Genomic DNA, 27,571 nt, shown 5'->3' with positions numbered 1-27,571 from the left:
TTTTGTATTTTTGGATTATTCTTTAATACTTTAGATAATTATAATAATACTGAAGATAGTAATACTTTAGAATTAATTACTTTAGAAAACTATGCATTAATTTTGAAAACTCTTTTTAAACAAAATAAAATAAGTCCTAATAAATAGTGTACCTCTCATGAAAAAAAAAAAAGTTTATTTTTATAAACGCTTTGTTCCTATTTCTGTTTCTCTTAATATGACCTAACTTAAACAGCTCATATAATTTTGAGATCTTAAACTCAGGAATTTGTTAGTTCTCGTTTGCTATTCTCTTGTGCCACTCAAGAATAAACATAAATTATATGTTAAAAAAAATGTGTGAATAAAATAGAAATATCAATCAATAAATAGAAAATGTGATAAGAAACCAAAAAATTTCTAGAGGTGAAAAGTACAATAACTTTTGTAGTATAATAAGTACAGTAAAGCAGAAGAATCAGTGCACTTGAGGATAGGACAATGGAAATTGTCAAGGCTGAGGAGCAGAAAGAAAAAAGATTACAGAAAAGTGAGCATAGGCTAAGAGATATTAACAAGTGGATGAACATATGTGCATCATAGGAGTCCCCAAAGGAGAAGAGAAAGAGTTAGAATAATTGAAGAAATAATGGCTTAAAATGTCCCAAATTTGTTGAAAGACATGAACATAAACATGCAAGAATCTCAACAAACTCCAAGTAGGATAAATTCAAAGAGATCCACACCTAGACATATTATAATTTCAAAAGATAAAGAGTGAACTTGAAAAGCAGCAAAAGAGAAGTGAATCGTCACATACAGTGGGGTTTTCGATATGATTTTCAGCAGATTTCTCATCAGAAACTTTGAAGCCAGAAGACAGTGGGCTAATACATTCAGAGCACTAAAAGAAAAAACAAACAAAAAGAATCCTCTATCTGGTAAAACTGACCTTCAAAAATGAGGGAGAAATTAAGACATTCCCAATTAAAAGGAGTCAGTCCTGCAGTGAAATGAGAGGACACTAGACAGTAACTTGAAACCTGGAGAAATAAAGATTTCAATGTAGGTAAAGAAATAGAGACTTTTAAAATCTAGTATTATTGTAAAAATTGTTTGTGACTTTTTGTTTTCTATATGATTTAAGAGGCTAATACACTTTCAAAAAGCAGTTATTAACGTAAAAGCTCATATTACTCTAACTTTGGTTTGTAACTCTACATCTCATTTTCTATGTAATTTAGGAGATGAGTAATTTAAAAGAATTACTAGTTTATGTTTTCAGGTACACAATGTATAAAGATGTAATTTTGTACATTAAAAACTGAAAACATTGATACAACTGAAGAGGAGCAGAGTTTTCATGTTATTGCAGTTAAGCTGGTATAAATTCAAATTAGAATGTTAGAACTTTAGGTTGTTAAATGTAATCCCTATAGTAACCATGAACAAAATAGCTATAGAATATACACAAAAGGAAATGAGGAAGGAATTTAAACATCTCACTACAAAACAAAAAATAAATACAAAATAAGATAGTAATGCAAGAATTGAGGGATAAAAAAGCTTATAAAGCATATAAAAGACAAATAGCACAATGACAAAAGTAAGTCCCTCCTTATCAGCAATTACTTTAAATGTAGATGGATTAAACTCTCCAAAGGACAGATTGGCAGAATGGATGCAACACATAGGATCCAGCTATATGCTGTCTGCAGGAGACTCACTTGAGATCTAAAGACAAAAACAGTTTAAAATGAAAGGATGGAAAATGATGTTACATGCAAATAGTAATCAGAAAGAGGGGTGGCTGTACTAATATCAGACAAATAGACTTTAAATCAAAAATTTACAAAAGACAATGAAGGATATTATATGTTAATAAAAGGTTCAACACAGCAAGAAAATATATAACTAATATAAACATTTACATGCCTATTGACTTCAAAATACATGAAGCAAAACCTGACAGAACTGATGAGATAGACAGTTCTACAGTAATAGTTGGAGGCTTCAATACCCCACTCACAATAGTGGATATAACAACCAGACCGAACATAAGCAAAGAAATAGAGAATTTAAACAATGCAGTGAACCAACCAGCCCACACAAACATAAAGAGCACTCTACCCAGCGACAACAGCATACACATTCTTCTCATGTGAACATGGGACATTTTCCCAGACAGACTATATATTAGATCACAAATTCTGTCTCAATAGATTTTTAAAGATATCATATAAAGTGTCTTCTCTGACCACAACACAATGAAGGTAGAAATCAATAATAAAAGTAAAACTGAAAAATTTAAAATAATTATGAAAATTAAACAATATACATTTAAATAATAGATCAAACAGGAAATGACAGGTGAAATTAGAAAATACTTAGAGATAAATGGAAACGTAGATACAACATACCAAAACTTACGGGTTAAAGTGAAAGCAATGCTAAGAGGGAAGTTTGTAGCTGTAAATGCTTATGTTAAAAAGCAAGAAAGAGGGCGCCTGGGTGGCTCAGTTGGTTAAGCGACTGCCTTCAGCTCAGGTCATGATCCTGGAGTCCCCGGATCGAGTCCCGCATTGGGCTCCCTGCTCAGCGAGGAGCCTGCTTCTCCCTCTAACCCTCCCCCCTCTCATGTACTCTCTCTCTCTCAAGTGAGTAAATAAATCTTTAAAAAAAAAAAAAAGCAAGAAAGATCTCAAGTCAACAGCCTACCTTCCCAGCTTAACAGAAGTAGAAGAAGAACAAACTAACCAAAGCGAGCAAAAGGAAGGAAATAATAAAGATTAGAATAGAGATAAATGAAATAGAGAATAGAAAAACAGAAAAAAAACAATGAAACTAAAAGTTGGTTCTTTGAAAAAGTTGACAAAATTGGTAAACCTTTAGCTAGAGGGACTAAGAATAAAGAGAGAAATCTCAGATTACTAAAATCAGAAATGTAAGTGCAGACATTACTACTGATTCTACAGAAATAAAAAGGATTATAAGAGAGTACTGTGAAAACTTGTATGCCAAAAAAATTGGATAACATGCATGAAATGGACAAATTCCTAAAAACACAAAACCTACCAAGACTAAATCACAAGAAATAGAAAATCTGATTAGACCTATAACTAGTAAGAAGATTGAATCAATAATCAAAAATCTCCCAACAAAGGAAAGCTCTGGTCCTGATGGCTTCTCTCTTGAATTCTACCAGACATTTAAAGAACTAATGACTATCCTTCTCAAACTTTTCCAAAAATGTGAAGTCCAGGAAATACTCCCTAACTCATTCTGTGGGGCCAGCATTACCCTGATTACCAAAGCCAGAGACTACAAGAAAACTACGGACCACTATCATGAACACTGATGCAAAAATCCTCAGCAAAATACTAGAATACAAAATTCAGCAGTATATTAAAACAATTATACACCATGTCCAAGAGAGATTTATTCCTGGGATGCAAGAATGATTCAATACAAAAATCTATCAGTGTAATGCACCACATCAACAGAGAGAAGGGGTGGGGGGGGAACCACATAATCATCTCAATTGATGAAGTACAAGGATTTGGCAAAATTTAACATTTTCATTATAAAAACACTCAACAAAATAGGAATAGTAGAAGGAAGCTACCTTCACATAATAAAAGGCATATATGAAAAACCCTCAACAAACATCATACTCAGTGGTGAAAGACTGAAATGAAAGCTTTCCTCTCAGATGAGGAACAAGGAAAGAATGCCCACTTTCACCATTTCTATTCAGTATAGTACTGGGAGTTCTAGCTAGAGCAATTAGACAAAAAAAGACGTAAGATCCAAATTGGAAAGGAAAAAGATTATATCTTTGTGCAGATGATACAATCTTCTATGTAGAAAACTCTAAAGACGCCAAACAAAAGAAACCTGTTAGAACTAATAAATGAATTCAGCAAAGTAGCAGGATGCAAAAAGTCAACATAGAAAAATCATTGTATTTCTATATACCAACAATGAACAATCTGAAAAGGAAATTATGAAAACAATTCCATTTACAGTAGCATCAAAAAGAATATTTACCCAAAGAAAACAGAAACACTGGGGTGCCTGGGTGGCTCAGTCGATAAGCAGCTGCCTTCCGCTCAGTTCGTGATCCCAGGGCCCTGGGATCAAGCCCTGCATCGGGCTCCCTGCTCTGCAGCAAGCCTGCTTCTCTCTCTCCCACTCCCCCTGCTTGTGTTCCCTCTCTCACTGTGTCTCCCTCTGTCAAATAAATAAATAAAATCTTAAAAAAAGAAAACAGAAACACTAATTAGAAAAGATATATGCACCCCTACATTTATTGCAGCATTATTTACAATAGCCAAATTATGGAAGCAACCCAAATGTCTATCAATAGATGAATGGATGCAGGGAAGGTGGTATATAAAAACAATGGAATATTACTTAGCTATAAAAAAGAATGAGATCTTGCCATTTGCAACAACATGGATGGGAGAGGATATTATGCTAAGTGAAATAAGTCAGTGAAAGACAAATACCATATGATTTCACTTATGTGGAATCTAAAAAATAAATAAATGAGTATATTCTTAAATACAGAGAATAAACCGATGGTTGCCAGAGAGGAGGTAAGTGGGGGTATTGGTATAATAGATAAAGGGAACTAAGAGGTACAAACTTCCAGTTATAAAACAAATAACTTACGGAGATGAAAAGTATAACATAGGGAATATAGTTAATAATATTGTAATAATGTTGTTTGGTGACAGATGGTGACTGTACTTATGGTGAGCACTGAGTAATGTATAGAATTGTTGAATGAATACGTTGTACACCTGAAAATAATATAACAGTGTATGTTAATTATACTTCAGTTTTAAACAAGGAGAAAAATGAATATAATTTTAGGAAGAATAAAAATTAGGAATTAACCAGGGAGACTTATAAAATGAAAACTACAAACAACATTCCTGAAAGAAATTAAAGAAAGCATAAATAAATGGAAACACATCCCATACTCATGGATTCAAAGACTTACTTTTTGGGGCACCTGGGTGGCTAAGTCCATTGAGTGGCCAATCTTCAATTTTGGCTCAGGTCATGATCTCACAATCCTGGGATCAAGCCCCACATCAGGCTCCCCACTCAGCAGGGAGTTTGCTATCTCCCTCTCCCTCTGCTCCTCCCCCACCCTTGCCACTTGCTCTCTCTCTCTCTCTCTATATATATATATATAAATAAATAAATAAATAAATAAATAAATAAATAAATCTTTTTTTAAAAAGACTCAATATTGTTAAAATGTCAGTAATATCCAAAGCAATCTACAGCTTCAGTGTCATGTCATACAAATTCCAGTGATGCCTTTGCAGAACTAGAAAAATCTGTTCTAAAATTCATCTGGATTCTCAAGGGACCTCAGATAACCAAAACAATCTTGAAAACGAAGAACAAAACAAAATTTCTGATTTCAAAACTTTAATACAAAGCTCTAGTCATCAAAACCATATGCTAACTGGCATAAAGACAGACATATAGACCAATGGGATATGGAGCCCAGAAATAAACCTTCACATATATGATCAAATTATTTTTAACAAGGGTGCCAGGATCATTCAATGAGAAAAGAACCATCTTTTCAACAAATGATACTGGGAATACCAGATATCCACATGCAAAAGAATGAAGTTGGACCCTTACCTAGCATTATATACTAAAATTTAATTTAAAATAGATCCAGGACCTAAGTGTAAGACCTAAAACAATAAAACTCTTATAAAAGCTTTATGAATTTGGATTTGGCAGTGATTTCTTGGATATGACACCAAAGGCACAGATAACAAAAGGAAAAAATAGACAAATTAGACTTAATGAAATGTTTAAATTTGTACACCAAAAGTTACTATCCAAAGAGTAAAATGGCAACTAACAGAATGGAAGAAAACATTTGCAAATCATATGTCCAATAAGGAATTAATATCCAGAATATATAAAGAACTCCTAAAACTCAACAACAATAAACAATCCAATTAAAAAATTGTCAAAAGATTTAAGTAGAATGCTGCAACATGGATGAAACTTGAGGACGTTATGCCAATTAAAAATAGCCAGTCACAAAAAATCAAATACTGTATGATTGCACTTATACGGAGTGCTTAGAGTAATCAAAATAATAAAGACAAAATATAATGGCGGTTGTCAGGCGCTAGGGAGAGGGAAGATTGGGGACTTACTGTTTAATAGGTATAGAATTGCAGAGTCACAAGATAAAGGGAGTTAGGAAATTGGTAGCGGTGGTTGCACAACAATGTGAATGTATTTAATACCACTGAACTGTACATGTAAAAATAGTTAAAATGGCAAATTTTACATATGTTTTACCACAGTAAAAAAAAGAAAAAGGTTTTAAGTTAAATTTTTTTTTGAAAATACAGGGCAGTTGAGATGAAGAGATAGTATATTTCGTAGGCTATAATGTGATAGCAAACACCACATAATCTGTAAAAGCTAACTTATCCCTTACCCAGAATCTGCTACATGTCTTGCTGACTCTGTGAGGTGTTACTCTTCATGCAGCAATGCAATGATCTCGACCTGTTTACATTTTTATAGCTTAATTCTGTCACTCTGAAGTCTCCTTAGTCATTGCGGAAGAAGAGACAGTTGGAGGGTTCAGTGCAGTTTTTTCTATGCTTGGGCCCAAGGTCACTTCTACCCACAGACCATTGGCCAGTCAAATATCTGTTTTGGGTGAGTGGAGGTAGTTTCACTAGTTGAGACAGTTATTCCAGAAGAAAGACCCTATGTGGAGGAGAAGATAGAACATTCCTTTTTATTAAAGTTGAATTTAAGGTATCTGTAGGATATACCCAGGTAGAGATATCAAGAAGGCTATTAGATAAATACGACGTTTCAGATAAAAGTGAGAGCTAGAAATAGTGATTTTTGGAGTCATCAAACGGAAGTGCCTATAGTTAAAACCACAAAAATAGATTACCTTAAGAGAAAATATAAGTAAGTTTTGTTTACTTTTTACTGTTTTCTGAGACTCATATTAAAACATTAATTAGGGGCACCTGGGTGACTCAGGGTCAGTTAAGCATCTGCCTTCGGCTCGGGTCATGATCCCAGGGTCCTGGGATTGAGCCCCGCATCAGACTCCCTGCTCAGTTGGGACCCTGCCTCTCCCTCTCCCTCTGTCTGCCACTCCCCCGCTTATGTGCATGCACGCGCGCTCGCGCTCTCTCTCTGTCAAATAAATAAAATCCTTAAAAAAAATTAACACATGCCATTCTTTTAATCCTTACATAATATAATGAGTATATGCCCTCTATACAACTTATTGTTAACTAGTTTCAGAATTTGCTTTATTGGATATGAACTGAACAAGTTTTTATTTTTTTTTTAATTTTTTTTTTTTAAGATTTTATTTATTTATTTGCAAGAGAGACAATGAGAGACAGAGAGCATGAGAGGGAGGAGGGTCAGAGGGAGAAGCAGACTCCCCGCCGAGCAGGGAGCCCGATGCGGGACTCGATCCAGGGACTCCAGGATCATGACCTGAGCCGAAGGCAGTCGCTTAACCAACTGAGCCACCCAGGTGCCCCGAACTGAACAAGTTTTTAAATGAGGTTTCAGGGCTTTTAAGATCTTTTTTCCATGTTTGTAGGTCTTATAAATGCTTTAAGCATTTATGGCACAATATATCACAGGCGGTTGTTGTGATATATTATGTACCCCATAGCCATTTCACTGTTTTGACATTATAAATTTAAATGTGTCCCTGGAAACAAGGAGGATGGGGGTATAAATGCTATGCCAACATTTCAAAGAGGTAAAATAAAGGCAGGCCAAAAAAAATTCCTTACAGAAAATAATTCAGTCCAAATCCTATCAATTGCAGGTTATTTTCTCTATTTCCCTTAAAGCATCCGAAGTTTTCAATCTTCATGCTTTCAGTTCCTTAGCAAAACTATGTAGTATCATTTGTTTGTTTGTTTATACTCTTGAGTAGGTTAACCTATTCACTTTAAGTGCCATTTAATTCTCTCATATATTTGGGTATTCAGTTGAACTTCAAAATATAAGTAGAAGTTTGATTTTTTTTTAATTTTGGTTAATTATTTCCTTCTAATCATAGTAACAAAAATTCTAAATTACGACTAGTAGTTAGCTTATAAAAAACATTTTAACAGAAATAAACCAGCCTGTTCGGTGATGAACCTATCTCTTGATATCATTAGAACTGATTCTGAGCCAGTAAATTTCTGTGTATTTGTAGAACAGTATAATCCCCTGTAACATAAATTAAGAGTTTTTAAAAATCAATTATACAATAAATACCAAATGTCCATTAATATTGATTAATAAATCAACTTTAAAAATTAATAAAGGCTGGGGTCAGGAAGAAAATTTCAGTTGAGTCCCGACGCGGGACTCAATCTCAGGACCCTGAGATCATGACCTGAGCTGAAGGCAGACGCTTAACCAACTGAGCCACCCAGGAGCCCCAAATTAAAAATTTTTAAATAAAAGTTTGTGTTCTACTCTTAATTTTGACAGCTGTGATGTGGCCTAGTGTGTAACGCATCGGGCTCTCTGCTCAGTGGGGACCCTGCCTCTCCCTCTCCCTCTGGCCCTCATCCCTCTCGTGCTCTCTGTGTCAAATAAATAGATAAAATCTTTTAAAATTTTTAATTTAAAAATGCTGAATATTAACCATTAATATATTCTCCTTGACAGCTAAGATGGGTTATCTTCAGTTCAGTGAAATCTACTATGTTTAAAAATTCTCCCAGCTATAGTGTGTGTCTCTGTGTTATAGAAGCAAAGTATTACATACAAGCCTCTCTAAGAATTAAGGAATGATCGTAATGAGATGGAAGAGGTTAGGCTCCTACAAACAAGTAGATAGACAGTTTTGTGGGCATTTGTTGTTGTTTTGGGTTTTTTTGTGTTTTGTTTGTTTTTCTTTCTACCGAGAGAAAAAAGAAAGTAGGATTTCGTAGGAAATACAGAACATTGAAAGAACAGACATCCTGTGAGCTTAATGCCATAAATGGTGATGGACCCAAGAGTGCTCTTTTTTTCCCCCAAGAGTACTCTTGAGATTAAGAGAGTAAAATTACATGAAGCCTTTATTTCCAGAAAAATTTGTTTTAAGATTTTATTTTTTTGTCAGAGAGAGAGAGAGCAGCGCGCACAAGCAGGGGGAGCGGCAGGCAGAGGGAGAAGCAGGCTCCCTGCTGAGCAAGGAGCCCAATGTGGTGGGACTCGATCCCAGGACCCTGGGATCATGACCTGAGCTGAAGGCAGATACTTAACTGACTAAGCCACCCAGGCATCTCTACGTGAAGCCTTTAAAAAAAAAAAAAAAAACCCACAGAGTACTAAAATAAATACATGAATATCTGTAGTCAAAAGTTTTCCTTTTCGTAAATAAATCCATTTATATATGAGAAAATCAAAGAAAAAAAACTTCATAAATACTTATAAACCAGAGTCCCCAGATTCTGGAGGTTTTTTTGAAACTAGTATAAGTAATAGCAGCTGTGGGTTTTGGGGGATAAAACTGCTAGTTAGTTCAAATGTCTATTTTCTTTCCTTTTTGCTGAGATAACTCATTGTGGTAATGCTGAATTCTTTGTAGTGAATGAGAAATTCTACTTGGTAAATCTATTTTTAATTAATATAAATGGAAAAGTACATTATTAAATGAAAGTAATTTGATAGAAAAAGCTTTCAAAATATGAAGCTCATTGCTGGAAAAATAATAAAATATAGTCCCAAAGGGTGGAAAAGGTGGAAACTACTAAATTATCTTCATTTTGTATCAACCATGGGAAATAGATTCTGGAATTGGCAAACATACAGAGGATCTTATAAATGCTGGCTATTTTACTAGGAACTGAGTTGATACAAAGGTGAGTGAGTCTTTGTCCCCGCTCTCATAAACTCATAATCTATTAGAAGAAAATATATGTAAACAGATTATTACAATCTGACAGAGGTTCCAGATAACACTGAAATGCTTTTGTTCCAAACCTAAAGATGCAAGCTTAACGACTGAGCCACCCAGGCGCCCTTCTAAAGTTGCAAGCTTTAACTACCTCTCAAAATTTGTGATGCATGATTGAGCTCATTGAGAGAAAGGAAAGTCTCCAGGTGTCAGAAGCAAAGAGGGGCTCAGAACACAGAGATTGGAGGTGTATGAACGAATGCAGCAGCAGCCCTGGGAGTCATGATTGGTTATGACCCAGTTACAACCAGGAGCTTGGATTTCAGTGCCTGCAAAAGGAAAGGGGTAGAGACATTAGGATTACATGAGGTGGAGAGTGGGAACTGAACTTCTACTGTAGGATAGGACAGCCAGAGGAATGTAATAAAAGGAAAAGAAAGACTAATTCAGTCAAATTTTTACAACTGGTAGGTGACAAGCTTTTTCTCTGCCATGTCCCTGGAAGGAAACCCAACGTCCCCTGGATGTCAGAATTCTGAAGCCTGTACCTCCTACAGATTCAGAGTGCAAATTTACACTTGGTGTGGAAGTTCCCACCTGAAATATTAGTGTAAAAATTTATCCCACACTTACATGCCCCTTTAAAGCAATTACAGGATCACTTCAACAACCCAAACTAAACAGTATTCCCATGGAATGAAAGGTGCCCCTAAGATGAGTTCACAATCAGTCCATCATGAGGAAGATGTAAGAAACAGGAGGATCACCTCTTTAAAGAGTTGAGATTATAGAGGAGCAGTATTTTTATTTTTTTAAAGATTTATTTATTTGAGAGAGAGAGCATACCCATGCACGGGGGAGATACAGAGTGGGGAAGGAGAGAAGGTCTCAAGCAGAGTCCATGCTGAACTTGGAGCCTGACTTGGGGCTCAGTCCCACAATCCATGAGATCACAACCTGAGCTGAAACCAAGAGTCAGACACTTAACCAACTGCACCACCCAGGTGACCCAGGAGCAATATTTTTAAATGATTTTAAAATAAGAGATAAAGTATAAGGAAAAAATGAGGAATGCAATATAGTGTAGTAAAGAGTATGGGCTCTTAAAATTAAGACAAATGTGAAACTACAGAAAAGAAATTATGTCACAAACACCTACTATCCCTAATAAAAAGAACTGCTAAAAATTCAGAAAATAATTTAATGGGGGGAAAATGGTTAAAAGATCATAGGGAAGAAATGTAGATGAATTTGCCTGTTCTAGGCATTTCACATAAATGGAATCCTATAACATGTGCCCTTCTTTGTGGCTTATTTTATTTAGCACAGTATTTTCAAGTTCCATTCTCACTTGTTGCATGTATCAGTACTCCATTCCTTTTTGTGGCTGAATAATATTCCATTATGGATAAACCTCATTTTATTTACCCTTTCCTAAGTTGCTGGATAATTGGGTTATTTCTCCTTTTTTACTACAGTCAGCTGTGAACATTTGTATACAATTTTTTTTTGTTAAATATATTTTCAGTTATCTTGAGTATACACTTATGAGTGGAGTTGCCAGGTCATATGGTAAGTCTATGTTTCACCTCTTGAGGAACTGTGAAAGTGTTTTCCAAGGAGTTATACCATTTTATAATCCAACTATCATTATATTAGCATTCCTCCACGTTCTCACCAGCACTTATTATTGTTTCTCATTATAGCCATCCTGGTCATTGTGTTATTTCATCATGGTTTTCATTTGCATTTCCCTAATGACTAATGATGTTGAACATCTTCCCATGTGCTTATTGCTTATTTGTATATTTTCTTTGGAGAAACATTGATTCAAATTTTTTACCCGTTTTTTAATTGGGATTTTTTTTTCTTACTGAGTTGTAAGAGTTCTGGATATAAGTCCTTTATCAAATATATGATTTGTAAATATTTTCTCCCACTCTGTGGATTGTCTTTTCACTTTTTGATAGTATTATTTGCAGCATAAAGTTTTTAAATTTTGATGTAGCCTAATTTATTTGGTTTTTTCTTTTTTTTTTTTTCCTTTTTCTTTCTTTTTTTCTTTTTCTTGGGGTGGGGGCAGAGGGAAAGGGAGAGAAAGAATCTTAAGCAGGCTCTGTACCCAGCGCAGAACCTGATACGGGGCTTGATCTCAGCAACCCCTGAGATCATGACCTGAGCCCAAATCAAGAGTCAGAGGCTTAACCAACTGAGCCACTGAGGCACCCGTGGCTTTTTCTTTTGATATTCATACTCTTTTGGTGTCATCTCTCAAATATTATTGCCTAACTCAAGATCATGAAACACAGGGCGCCTGGGTGGCTCAGTTGGTTGGGCGACTGCCTTCGGCTCAGGTCATGATCCTGGAGTCCCTGGATCGAGTCCCGCATCGGGCTACCTGCTCGGCGGGGAGTCTGCTTCTCCCTCTCCTGCTTCCCCCTCTTGTGCTCTTTCTCTCTCTCACTCTCTCTCTCAAATAAATAAATAAAATCTTTAAAAAAAAAAAAAAAGATCATGAAACACAGTTACTCCTGTGTTTTTTTATAAGAGTTTTATAGTCTTAGCTCCTACATTTAGGTCTGTGATCCATTTTAAGTTCATTCTTTCATGTGAGGTAGAGGGCCAATCATTTTTTTGCATATAGGTGTTGATTTGTTTCAACACCATTTGTTGAAAAGATGTTCTTTCTCCACTGAAGTTTCTTGGTACCCTTGTCAAAAATTGACCATAAAAGTTAAAAGTTTGTTTCTGTACTCAATTCAGTTCCATTGATCTGTATTTCTACCCCTATGCTGATATCACACTGGCTTCTGTAAGCTTTGTCGTAACTTTGAAATCAGGTAATATGACTCCTCCAGCTTTGTTCTCCTATTTCAAGATTGTTTTGGCTATTTTTATGTTATTTTTATAACTGCATTGAATCTATAATTATCTCAAAATAAAGTTAAAAGAAATATGGTAGCAAATAAAGAGAAGGGGGGATAAAGGAAACAAGTAGAGCAATATGATGATTTCTTTCTTTTTTCTCCTTTTGTGTACGTTTGAAGTTCTCAATATAAAATTTTTTTTTTTTAGTTATAAAAAAGGGTAGAGGTTCTTCTAGTCTAGAAGCTAGACTGTTGGTATTAGATTCTAGCCGTGTGAATTATTCATCATATGAACTTTATCATATTACCTAGGCTCTACGTACCTGTTTCTTCATATATAAAATTGGGATGATAAGTACCTACTTCATATTGTTGCTATGAGGATTAAATTAAGTTACCTAAAGCTCTTAGAATAGTGCTTGGCACATAGTAAGCATTGGGTTAGGGAGGAGGGACTATTAAAAAAGTATATATAGAATTGCCAAATAATCAATATGAAATGAAACAAAAAATCTAATCATTTAATTAAAAACTTAGTGGGCAAATTAACACATCTAAAAAGAAAATTAATGTTGTGAAAGGTAACATTGCAAAAATTACCCAAAATACAAAACAGAGAGATAAAATGGGAGAGAAAATTAGAAAGAGAGATTAACAGACACAAGAGGTAGACTGAAAAGGTACAGCATTCATCCAATAGGAGTTTTGAGAAAGATGATAGAAAATTCAGAAGAGGCAGTATTAGAATGGATAAAAAACATTTTTATTATTGATGAAAATCATGAATCCTCAGACTGAAGAAGCACTACAAGTCTTTTTTTTTAAGATTTTATTTATTTGACAAAGAGAGACACAGCGAGAGAGAGAATACAAGCAGGGAGAGTGGAAGAGGGAGAAGCAGGCTTCCCGCTGAGCAGGGAGCCTGACGTGGGGCTCCATGACTGAGCCACCCAGGCGCCCAGAAGCACTACAAGTCTTGAGAAAGACCAGTAAGCACACATACAAATCTTAGTGAAACTGCAGAATGTCGAAGAGAAAGACCTGTTACAAGCAACCAGGAAGAACAGGCAGATTACCTACAAGGATACAAGAATTTGTCAGTAGATTCAATAGAATCAATAAAAGGCATAAGAGAGTGAGTTGATAAATATCTTCAAAGTGTTGAGGAAAAGTAATTGCAAATCTAAAATTCTGCACCCAAAAGTATGGATGAAATAATATTTTCAGACAGATGCTGAGAGAGTTTATCACTCATGCTCCCTCATTTAAAAATTAGCTACTTCAGTAAAGAAGAAATTAGGTGAGATGCCAGAAGCAGTGCAGGGTGGTGGAGGTGGGGGGGTGGAGAATGAATGTGTAGGCAAATCTCAATAAGCTTTGAGCATAAAACGTTAATTTAGTAACAATGACAGATTGCCCGAAGTGTTCATATTATTAAGGAAGGAGAATAAAGATGCAATAACTTTGTGATACTTGTCAAGTATTATAAATAAGCAGTAAAGTAAAAGAAATAGAGTGTAAAATTTCAAAATAATGAAGGAAAACACTGAATAAAAATTTTCTTCATCCATTCACCTTAAGAAAGAGAGTAGGAAAAATACCTATATGTTATCAAAAATTTATGTTAAAATTAAGTTTATGTTAAATTAAAATTATGTTAAATTAAATCAAAAATTATGTTAAAAATAAATCTAAATGTATCAGTAATACAGTAAAGGTAAGTAAGTTAAATTTTATTGAAGAAAGATGAAAAAATACAAAATCTAGCTGTAGGCTATTTTTAACTTCAGCCAATATTCTTTAAAATGTAAGCTCCATGAGGGAAGGAGCTTTATCACAGCACCTAGAACAATGTCAGACATCTAGTATTTGTTGAATGAATGAATAAAGAATGAATGAATGAATGAATATGCTATTTTTGAGAAACATATCTAAAACAAAATGATACAGAATGAAGGAGAGTTCAATGATTTTTTAAAAATATGCTGGGCAGGGGAGCCTGGGTGGCTCAGTCGTTGGGCATCTGCCTTTAGCTCAGGTCATGATCCCAGGGTCCTGGGATGGAGCCCCCACATCGGGCTCCCTGCTCGGCGGGAAGCCTGCTTCTCCCTCTCCCACTCCCCCTGCTTGTGTTCCCTCTCTCGCTGTGTCTCTCTCTGTCAAATAAATAAATAAAATCTTTAAAAAATAAAATAAAATATGCTGGGCATATACTGACCAAAAGAAAGCCAGTAGAGCTCTATGATTATTGGACAAAACAGGCTTTAAAGCAGAAAAGCAAAATTAGGTATAAAAATATTTATTATAATTACAAATGGAATAATTCACCTGAAAGATATAACAGACATAAAGCTCTATGGACCTAAGAACACTGTCACCTAAAAAGAGAAATTCCCAAGTTTACAATCATGTTGAGAAATTTAACAGAGCAAACATGAAAAAACTAAGAAGGACATAAAAAACACAGTTAACAGTCTTTATCTGTGTGTACATGTAGAATCCTGGACCCAACAATTAGAAAACATACATTCTTTAGAAGCACACATGAAACATTTATAAAAAGTGATCTCATACTAAATCTTAGAACAAGACCAACAAATGCTTATGAGTTTATACTATTCTGATCAAGTTCTCTGAATATAATGCAGTATAGTTAAAAATCAATAATAACAATAAATACCACACATTTGGAAATGTTAAAGCTCATTTTATTTTTTTTTTTTTTTAAAGATTTTTTTTATTTATTTATTTATCTCAGAGAGAATGGGAGACAGAGAGCATGAGAGGAGGAGGATCAGAGGGAGAAGCAGACTCCCCGCTGAGCAGGGAGCCCGATGTGGGACTCGATCCCGGGACTCCAGGATCATGACCTGAGCCGAAGGCAGTTGCTTAACCAACTGAGCCACCCAGGCGCCCCTGTTAAAGCTCATTTTAATCATGAGTCGAAGTATAAATCCTAAGGGAAATTGCAAAATATTTAGAGGAACAATGAAAATACTACATAACAAAATGTGGGGTGCTGGTAAAGTAGTTCTTGGAAAATTAATACCCTTAAATGCATAAATGAAAAGATTAAAAATTAATAGCTAGCATCACTCAAATTTAAAAAGATATCAGAGCAAATCTCCCCCCTCCCACACAACAAAACAAAACAAGAAAGGAAATAAAAACAGAAATTAATGAAACAAAACAAACCTTAGAGAAGGTTAATGAAAACAAAAGCCGGTTCTTGGAGAAGACTTACAAAATAGAGTTTAATGACTTAATTGGAAATGAAAGATAGGAGGACAGATTGTTTAAGAAAAAACCAGATATAGATAAACAATATTTGGGAAAGGCAAAGGAGACACATCTCCAGCTACAAAAGAGACTTTTAAAATCATAGGAAAATAGGAAGAATGGTATGACAACCTGTAACTCACCAAACCTGAGCAGTTTTGGTGTTTTTGAAGTTTTTTGTTTTAATTCCAGTATAGTTAAAACAGTGTTATATCAGTTTCAGGTGTACAATGTAGTGACTCAGTACTTCCATACCAAACCAGTGCTCATTATAAGTGTGCTCTTTAGTCCCCATCCCCCGACCATCTCCCCTCTAGCAGTTTGTTCTCTTGTAGTAAGAATCTGTTTCTTGGTTTCTCTCTCTCTCTCTTTCCTTTGCTCTGAGCAGTTATTGAAACTAACAAATTTAAATCAACTTAAAATCTTCCTAGTAGTAGATACAAAGCCTGGCTGTTTTTAGAGGTAAGTTCCACCAGACAGCAAACAGCAAATAATTCCTACCTTAAAACAACCATTCCAGGTCGCCTGGGTGGCTCAGTCGTTAAGCGTCTGCCTTCGGCTCAGGTCATGATCCCAGGGTCCTGGGATCGAGCCCCTCATCGGGCTCCCTGCTCGGTGGGAAGCCTGCTTCTCCCTCTCCCACTCGCCTTGCTTGTGTTCCCTCTCTCGCTGTCTCTCTCTCTGTCAAATAAATAAATAAATAAAATCTTTAAAAAAAAAAAAAAAATTCCGAAGAATACAAAAAAAGGAAAGTTCCCTGATTCATTTCATGAGTTTAGCATAACTAAATGCTAAAAATGCAGACAAATAGAAAAAAATCATAGGGGGCACGTGGGTGGCTCAGTTGGTTAAGCGACTGCCTTCGGCTCAGGTCATGATCCTGGAGTCCCTGGATCGAGTCCCGCATCGGGCTCCCTGCTCGGCAGGGAGCCTGCTTCTGCCTCTGACCCTCCCCCCTCTCATGTGCTCTCTCTCTCTCTCATTCTCTCTGTCTCAAATAAATAAATAAATAAAATCTTTAAAAAAAAAAAGAAAAAAATCATAGGCCAATATTACCTATGAATGTAGATGCAAAAATTCTAAATAAAATATGAGCAAATTCAACAATGTGTAAAAATATTACACAAAGTGCAGTTTTATCTTAGGAACTTGGGAGAGTTTAATATTTAGATTCAGAGCCAATGGGAAAAAGGGATAATCTCAATATATTATGAAGAAGACTTAGGAAAATGAGGCTGGAGTGGTATGATGTGGTCAGACAGTGAAGGCCTTTGGTGTGTTGTTCACTGTGAGGGCCAGTGGATAGATTTTTTTTTTTTTTTAAGCAGGATAGTATTAGGAAGATAACTGTGACAACAATTTAGAAGAAGCAATAAAAGAGTACACCAGTGGTAATATAGATGAAACTGGACAGTTAATTACAGGGGAAATATTTGGAAGCAGGATCACCAGGGCTTTGTGGCTTAATTGGATATAGACATTAGTGAAAAAGGAGGAGTCTAGAATGATTCTGAGATTTTTAGATTGAGCAACTCAGTGAATAATGACTACATTCATGGAGATAAGAAACAGCAAGTGGAGAGTTACACGTGGAGTGGTGGGGAAGGAGCGGGGAGCTCTCAGTAGTTCTGCATGGTGATATGTTTGACATATGCTGTCCTTTTTGTGTTTTCATGAAGTTGCCACACTGATATGAAGAAACAGGGTAAAGAAAATAACATAACAGTTTGGAAGAACAATTTCTGATTCATAAGGTGTCTCACAAACTACCTCTGTCCTACTCCCATTTGTCACAAGTATAATAGCTTTAACAGTGATTTAATCTGCTGTCCCTTTCCATCTCTGTTGAAGGATTAAGAAACCTTTTTTAGGCTAGTCAACAGAGCCTGCAACTATAACTCTTAGATGTTTTATCAATAATGAGAACATAATATACACTTATATCATTATTTCCATAAACCTCAGAAATAATAAAATGGGTCCAAATAAGATACTTGAATATATTGACCTTTCCATATCAAATAGGAATACATTTTTCTACCAGGTGTATACATTTTTTACGCCATCATTGTTCGTTGGTCTTTATTTAAATTAAGTAAAAGTCCATTAGACATATGGGTGTTTTTATCCATTCTCACCCTTCCTTACCTTTGGGTGAAACCAGGTATGTATCTTAGGAACCTGGACTTTCTAACATTCCAGCCATATGACCAGACAGATTTAGGCTTTTCACCTTAGGGGGAAAGCTATTATTTGGAGGAAGAGTGGTATAAAACCTAATGATACTTAGTTTAATCAATTCAAATTTGTCAGTTTCCACATGTACAAGATTATTCTTTACAACATTGTTTATAACAGCAAAATATTAGAAATAATCTAAATCTGCATCAACAAGTCAGCAAAGAGAACGAGGCAGCTCTTTATTTACTGATACAGAAGGCTCTTCAAGATAGAGTTAGATGGAAAAAAAATAGTTCAGGACAATGAATAGAATATGCTCCCATTTGTTAGAGGGAAACGTGTGTGCACACACATGGCTGTGCCATTACATAGCCATGGAATGTCAGGAAATCTTTGGTGGTACACATAAGAAACTTAAAAAGGAACTGTCAGGAGTAGGAGATAGACTGACTTTTACTGTTAAAAACTCTTTTACACATAAATGTACAAAAATATTCAAAAGAATAGTTAAATATTTAAAAATAGCCTGGCAGTGATGGGGAGAATTGGTCGGTTCGGGTCACTGCAGCTGAGATTCTTTATGGTTTTATTTTTCCTGAGGTATAATAATGTTTGAGGATAATAAACTTCAAGATTCCATCAGTAAACTGAAAATACTAATCAAGACCACCAAAATTAAACTACCAAACTGATTTAAGAATCAAAACAAAATCAGTGGAAGATACATTTTCCTGTTATAGAACTTGAACACCAGTTGAGAAAATAAAATGTAATATCACTATGACAGCTGTTGGGCTAAATTCAGTACAAATATTCCTTCTAATCTTATTGCCTTCCTCTTCATACTGCACTGCCTCACATTGTTCTTCTCAAAGCTGTTCAATGGGTGGAAAACAAACTGTCCTGGCTACAAAGATAATCTTTAGTCATTTGTGTATAAAGAAAGAAATATATAGCACAACTCAAGAATAATTAATGACTGGGGCCCCTGGCTGGCTCAGTCAGTAGAGCATGCAACTCTTGATCTCGGGATTGTGGATTTGAGCCCCACGTTGGATATAGAGATTACTAAAAAAATAAATAAATAAAATATTTTTTAAAAAAGAATGTTAATGACTAATTTATATTTTTTCATGATATGAAGTTTAAAACAAAGCTCAAGGGTAATTTGTTGAGATTGTGTTAGATGTATAACGAGTGGGACACCTGGGTGGCTCAGTCGGTTGAGCGTCTGCCTTCAGCTCGGGATCGGGTCCCGAGTCGGGCTCCTTGCTCAGTGGGGAGCCGCCTTCTGCCTCTGCCTGCCACTCCCCGTGCTTGTGCATGCTCTCTGTCTCTCCTTCTCTCTGACAAATAAATAAATAAAACCTTTAAATAAATAAATGTATAACAAGCACTGAATCTGACACACCTAACTGAACTTCTTAGGGATTATGCTTTTTTCATTTTGTATATCAAATACCAATATAACTAATTAAAGTTTAATTACAATTCACTGTGATAAAATTATTTCCAAGGTTTAACAAATGTATGCAGAAGTAATTTTAATATTTTCTTAAGATAATTATAAATGGAATAACCTAAATTAGTAAGGGTAAAATTTATTCACAGTATGCTTTCTAAAATATCTCAGAATATTTCCAACTATTATTATTTCTGAAACTATTTAGATAGCTTAATAACAATAGCACAAACTGAAAAGCAAAGATTAGGGAACTAGAGAAAATCTTAAAGACTGGAATTCAAACCTTTTCTTTAAATACCTGGGTTTGGATAACTAACATACACCATTTCTTACCCTAACTAAGTATTTTTCTCTAACATGGTTAGGTTTTCTCTGATACGGTTTCTCTAACACCTTGTTTGAGCACTGACATTTTAGAGAAAGGATTACAGAATAAACAACTCCTTTTCCTCTGAGAGGGTGTGTATGCCTGTATACATAGATAGGCATTTACAACTAAAGAAGTTTATTTTAGTAAGTTTCTTCCCTTTTCTTTCCCTTCCTTTCTTCAGAGAGTCTTAGTATGTCATTGGATCAGATCAGGGGAATTCAACTATCTGCACATGCACGTGGCATGGTTCAAGAGGGAAAATATCTGGATGTAAAGTATGTTTCATGTCAGTAAAACATGAAGGATTACTCCTTTTGCTTGTTGGTCTTATGTTCAGAAGAGCGTAGTACAAGAGCTCCTTAAGAGCACAGAGTCCTACAATCTATAATTTCTAATGCTCCGTGAGTGGTCAGTATTTTAGAGCTCAACCTCATGACGATTCAGAGAACAAACTTCAAATTTCTGAACACTAGATGTAGAAACACTAAACTTTAATCATCTTCATGTCTTCTGGAAATGGTGAACTAAGTTCTTATGACTATTTCTTCATTCACTTACATGTATCAAATAAGTAATCTTTGGTCTTATCTGTCTACTGTGATCAGTTCCTTTGGGAGGATTTCATACTCTCTCCTAAGAAATATTTGAAATACCTTCTGCCTTAAAAGTGGATTTGTGTGTGCTTTATTAGTACCTCTTTTTAAGTTTTTATTTATTTTTTTTACATGAATGGCTCCTATTGCAAGCTGCTACATTTTTTTTTTATTAAGATTCTGTTTATTTATTTGAGAGAGAGAGCACAGGCAGGGGGAACAGCAGAGGGAGAGGGAGAAGCAGACTCACTGCTGAGCAGGGAGCCCAACACAGGGCTTGATCCCAGCACCCTGGGATCATGACCCAAGCCAAAGGCAGACAGACGCTTGACTGACTGAGTCACCCAGGCACCCCATAGTACTTCTTTTTAAGTTTTTAAACTTAAACTAGGTATCACATATTAAAGATTAAGTATGACATGTTCTAGGAAAATAACTAATCAAGTATATTTTCACTGTGCATTACTACTAAAAGCAACATGGAAAAGTTTCTTGACCATACGAATGATGTGCAAATGTTTTGCTCACTTTCTGGGTACACCTCTTTGCCCTTTCCTCCCTTTGTCCCCTTCCCCAAGACCCACTTTGCAGAAAACTTTCCATTTGTCATGCAATACCACATAACATGAGAAAAATTACCTTACATATTTTCTAGATCACCCTAAATCATCTCAGAAAAGAGAAATTTGGCTATCCCAGACAATTTTTGATAAGTATTTTCTTTGCTGTCATTTTCTGGAGGGAGGAAACAACTGAGTAATGTGCATGTATTATTAGGTAAAAATGTGGAGAACCTAAATGTCCAACGATACGAAACTCATTAAGCATCCATTCAACTGAATACTATGCAGCCAGTTAAAATTAGATTTAAGAATTTTTTTTTTGCATTCAATTTTTTTTCATCATGGTAAGTACTCTTTAATTCTTGTCACCTATTTCACCCATCCCCCATACACCTCCCCGCTGATAAACATCAATTTTTTCTCGTAGTTAAGAGTCTGTTTCTTACTTGTCTGTCTCTCCTTTTTTCCCCCTTCATTCCAAGAATAAGTTTAATATAATTAGCATGTCAGCCTACTGACTTAAAAATTTCATAACTCACATTTTTAATGAGTTATTGCCCAGGCTGGGACTTTCATTATAATGTTGAATAAGAGCAGTGGTAAAAGATAGCCCTTTTTGTCCCTCAATTTAATGTATTCACTTCAAAACTTTTGCCATTACACAGAATGTTCGCTCTCTAGTGAAATGAGGAGAGAGTTCTTCATTAACTATTGATTTATTAATATTTAATATTTCTTTTTGCATCATTTTTGGTAAGTTGTTTTTTAAGAAAAGTATCCCCTTTACCTAAGTATTTAAATGTATTCGCATACATGTAGTATTTGATGATTTTTAAAATGCCATCCTATTTTGGTCCCTTCTAGTATGTGTTTGTCTTTTTTTCCTTGATATGCTTTGCTGGACATTTATTATTAATTTCAAAGAACCTGATTTTTATATTAGTGAAGCTAATATTCACTAATATTTGCCTTTATTTTTATTTGTTTCTTCAATTTACTTTAGGCTTAACTTACTTATTTTCAGTCTTAATTTTTTCATTTTTTATTTTTTTAAAGATTTATTTATTTATTTATTAGAGAGTGCGAATGTGAGCATGGCGGGATGGAGGAGAAGCAGAGGGAGATGGAAAACCTCAAGCCGACTCCACGCTGATCATGGAGCCAGACTCGGGGGCTCCATCTCACGACCCTGAGATCACGACCTGAGCTGAAACCAAGAGTCAGATGCTTAACCCACTGCACACCCAAGCACCCTTTAACATTTTCTTTAAAAAAGGGTATTCAGAGGTTGTTTGAGGTTATAAATTTTCATCTAAGAACTACTTTAAGTTGTATTCTCAAGTTTTGGTATATTGTATATTCATTTTTTGTTTACTATAAATAGCAATTTCCATTATGATTGCCTCTTCTTTAATTCATAAGTTACTTTTAAAATACATTATTTAGGGGTGCCTGGGTGTGTCATTTGGTTGGGCATCTGCCTTTGGCTCAGGTCATGATCTTGGGGTCCTGGGATCGAGCCCCATGTCAGGCTCTCTGCTCGGCAGGGAGTTTGCTTCTCCCTCTTCCTTTCCCTCTATGCTCTCCTTCTCTCTCTTTTTTTCTCTCTCTCTCTCAAATGAATAAATAAAACCTTAAAATAAAAAAAAAATACATTATTTAATTTTTTTTTTTAAAAGATTTTATTTATTTATTTGACAGAGAGAGACACAGCGAGAGAGGGAACACAAGCAGGGGGAGTGGGAGAGGGAGAAGCAGGCTCCCCGCAGAGCAGGGAGCCCGATGCGGGACTCGATCCCAGGACCCTGGGATCATGACCTGAGCTGAAGGCAGTCGATTAACCAACTGAGCCACCCAGGTGCCCCATTATTTAATTTTTTAAAATGTTCATTTTTCCTTATTTTTTTCTATTTTTTTATTTTATTGAATATGATTAACATACAGTGTTACATTAGTTTCAGGTATGCAATATAATGATTTAATTCTATACAGGGGCAGCAGTGTGGCTCAGTCAGTTGAGCACCTGACTTTTGATTTCAACTCAGGTCATGATCTCTCGGGATCATTAGATGGAGCCCCACATCTGGGCTTTGCACTTAGCGGATAATTGGTTCTCTTTCCCTCTCCTTCTGCCCCTCCCCCCACTCAATACCCGTACACGCTCTCTCTCTCAAATAAACCTTTTTTAAAAATAATAATTCTGTACATTAGTCTGTGCTCATCACAATAATGTACTCCTTTTTGGGAGGATACACCAAAGCAGATGTTAAAGTGAAATTTTTGCTATAAATGCTTGTATTAAGAAAAAAATTCAAATAAACAGCTAACATTACACCACAAGGAACTAGAAAAAGAAGAAACTTGGCTAAAATTTAGTAGAGGAAGGAAATAACAAAGAAAAATCAGAAATAAATAAAATAGAAACCAGAGTAAACAATAACATAACATTGAAAGTAATGGCCAGTTTTTCAAAAAAATAAAATTTGTAATGCTTTAACTACATTTGCTAAGACAAAAAAGAAGACTCAAAAACCAAAATGAGAAATGGAAGAGAAAATAATACAGCAGATAACCACAGAAATACATAGTGTGATAACAGATTACTGTAAATAAATATATACTAACAAATCAAATAGCTTAGGGGGAAAAAAAAAACAGATAATTCCTAAAAACTCACAAGTTACCAAGATTGAATCATGAAACTTGAATCCAAGAAGTAGGAAAAAAGTAATTATTGATAAATATGCATTTATTCCCATTTTATTACTTGTTTTGTTGTTGTTTCTGGCGATTTTCTCTGATCCTTTCTTGTTTTTGTCACTTTGGGTCTCTCCTTTGCACTCAGAGTGTTCAATGTTTCTTGCAGGGCTGGTTAAGTGGTCACTAACTTCTTTAGTTTTTGTTTGTCTGGGATACTCTTTCTCTCTCCTTCTATTCTAAATGACAGCTTTGGGGATAGAGTATTCTCAGCTGCAGATTTATCTCCTTCAGCATTTTGAATATATCATGTCAGTCCCTTCTGGCTTGCCAAGTTTTTGTTGAGAAATCTCCAGCTAGCCTTATGGGTTTTCCCTTGTAAGTTAAGGACTTCTTTTGTCTTGCTGCTTTTAAGATTTTCTTCTTTGCCACTATATTTTGCAAATTTAATTACAATGTGTCTTGGTGTTGGCCTGCTTTTATTGATTTGATGGGAGATCTCTGGGCCTTCTGGATCTGGATGTCTTTTTCCCTCCCCAGATTAGGTAAGTTTTCTGCTATTCTTTCTTTCTTTTTTTTCTGCTGTTCTTGAAATAAATTTTCTGCCCCTTTTCTCACTCTTCTTCTGGGACTCCTATAATACGAATGTTAACTGCATTTGATGGAGTCACAGAGTTTCCTAAGTCTTTTCTCATGTGGCATAATTCTTCCTTCTCTCTTTTGTTCCACTTCATTATCTTCCATTACTTTGTCTTCTAGGTCAGTAATTCATTACTCTGCTTCTTCAGCCTGCTGTTCATTGCATCAGCCTGTTTCCAATCTTGTTTATTGCATTCTTCATCTCTTATTGATTCTTTTTTAACTCTTTTATCTCTGTGGTAAGGGTCTCACTGATGTCTTCTATTCTTTTCTCAAACCCAGTGAGTATCCTTATGATTGTTGCTTTAAGTTCTCCATCAGACCAGTTACTTAGATCTGTTTCACCTAGATCTCTGGCCCTGGCCTTATCTTGTTCTTTCATTTAGGATAAATTTCTCTATCATGGCATTTTGTCTAAGTCTCTGCCTTCTTCTGTGTATCAGAAAAGCTGGTTATGTCTCCTGCTCCTGAGAGTAATGGCCTTATGAAGAAGAGACCATGTAGGCACCAGGCCTGGTGCTTCAGGGAGTGCCTCTGGTGTGTGCTGCATGTGCTCTGCTCTTGTGTTTTGGCTGCTCTATCCTTCAGGCCAGTGGTCTGCAAAGGCTCTCCTGGCCTGAATATGGCAAGTTTTTGTTTTGTTTTGTTTTTTAGTTTATTCTTTTTTGTTGTTGTTATGTTAATTACTATACATTACATGATTAGTTTTTGATGTAGTGTTCCATGATTCATTGTTTGGCAAGTTTTAACCAGGTGTACTCTGATCTACTTGTGAAATGAGACCTGACAACAACTCCACTGGAACCGAGGCCCTGCAGAACTCTCTGGTCAAGAGATGTGGTGTGGTAGGGGTTTGTACTGGACTTTTGGGGGAGGGACCCACTGCACTGGGACTGAGACAGGCTTGACTGAGAAGGTCAGTCCTGCCTAAGCACAGGGGGGTGGAGCTTTGTGTAAGCAAGTTAGGCAACCAGTGTAGGCCTTGTGCTGCTTCCCACAGGTGGTTCTGTGTTTTGCTGAGGGGTTCTGCTGCCATCTTCAACAGACTATAGAATAATATTTAATGGCATGATAAAGTATGTTCATAGTGATGGTGATAGCTAAAATATATTGGGTGTCTATTTTATGCCAGGCACCTTTCTAAGTGCTTGTATTAACTCAGTTGATCCTCATAACAGTCTTATAAGGAGAAAGTATTGTTATCCTCATTTTAAAGGTGAATAAACTGAGGCTCAGAGCATTTAGGTAGCTTCCCTAAACTCAGAGCAGATAGAGCAGAACTAGAATTCAGATCCAGGCAGTGTGCCTCTAAAGCCCTTACTCAGGCATTATCATATGAAAAAATACCAAGGAAAAATTGCTTTAAATAAACTTTCTCAGGGAACTAATCAAAGTGCTTTTAATCTAGGAAAGAAAATGTGTTCAAGATACCCAATCAAATTTTGACAAAAGGGAATTGGTAGAGGGGAAGGACAACTTATCGTACCAGCTATCAAAATATACTATAAAATAATAGTAATTTTTAAAATACTATATCGGGGGCACCTAGGTGGCACAGTCAGTTAAGCATCCGACTCTTGGTTTTGGCTCAGATTGTGATCCAGGATCATGAGATCAAGCCCTGCATCAGGCTCCATGCTCAGCGTGTGGAGTCTGCTTAAGACTCTGTCTCTCTCTGCCCCTCCCCCCAACCCTGCTCTCTTGCACACGTGCTCTCTCTCTAAAATAAATAAAGAAATCTTTTTTTTTTTTTTAATACCTATTGTAGGGGCACCTGGGTGGCTCAGTCGGTTAAGTGTCTGCCTTCAGCTCAGGTTGTGATTCCAGGCTCCTGAGATTGAGCCCCACCTCCTTGCTCAGTGGGGAACCTGCTTCTCCCTCTCCCTCTGCTGCTCCCCCTGCTTGTTCTCTCTCTCTTTCTGTCAAATAAATAAAAATCTTTAAAAAAAAATACCATATTATAGTAGAAATAGGGAAGAAATAGGGAAAAAATCAGAAGAGTATGCCACTTTTTATGTTTATAGGGAAGAGGCTGAATGGATACACCTAAATAGTAAGACTGATTATTACGTATCAGAGAGGGATTTATAGGTCATTTTTTTTTAATTTTTCAGATTATCTACAGTGAACATTTTTAAATCACATAATATTAGGAAGTTTATTTTCAATGCTTTAAAACTTTAGATTTTAACTATATTTTGTTAGTGCAATATATTGCTATTTAGTTTTATGCATAGTCTACCCTGCATTTTCTGAATTGTTTGGTGTACAAAGTGTGTATGTATGTGTATATATACACATATATTAATTGTGGGGCACCCTGATCAGATGGGGGGGCCAGTGGCACAGGCAGTGAAAGATTTCACCCAAGGCAGAACAAAGAAGATAGACGTTTATTGAATACACTGCAAGGGAGCAGCAGGCAGGACAGAGAAGGAGAGACTGCCTGCAACAAGGCAGTGGTGAGGGACCAGTTATAGGGCAGAGTGAGGAGTTATGGGAACGTATTAAATTTTCCCTTTTTTGGTTAACCGTGCCTGGTTGTATGTAGCACATTGGTTAGTTACGGCCTGTGGCTCTTTCAGGGTGGGTCGCTTACTGAGCCTGTTTGCATCAGCTTGGTGGTCGCTGTGCCCTTTCATCTTACTCAAGTTCCATTGCTCAAGCCTGTTGCCTAAAAGCAGCCTCTACATTTATATTTCTGTTTATCCTTATACTTATATTTATATAATACATTTATGTATGTATATATATATTTTCTTTTATGTATTCATTCATTTATTCAGGTCTTGTATTAACCAATCACACAGAATCACCAATCCAGTCCTTTTTGGTAAACATGGAGAAAAGACAATGGGATAATAATCTTCTAGCCTAGTGTTGAAGAGAAGAGTTTCAGAATCTGACTAATTTTGAAAACCCGAATGTTTATTGATGGTGTTAAGAAAAGCTATTGCATTTTATGTATGTAGCTTCTGTCTGATCATCTTACTGAACTTTATTATAA

Source organism: Leptonychotes weddellii, chromosome 5, assembly GCF_054177405.1.
Source record: "Leptonychotes weddellii isolate Sample4059 chromosome 5, ASM5417740v2, whole genome shotgun sequence".
Taxonomy (NCBI): domain Eukaryota; kingdom Metazoa; phylum Chordata; class Mammalia; order Carnivora; family Phocidae; genus Leptonychotes; species Leptonychotes weddellii.
This window is presented reverse-complemented; position numbering follows the sequence as displayed.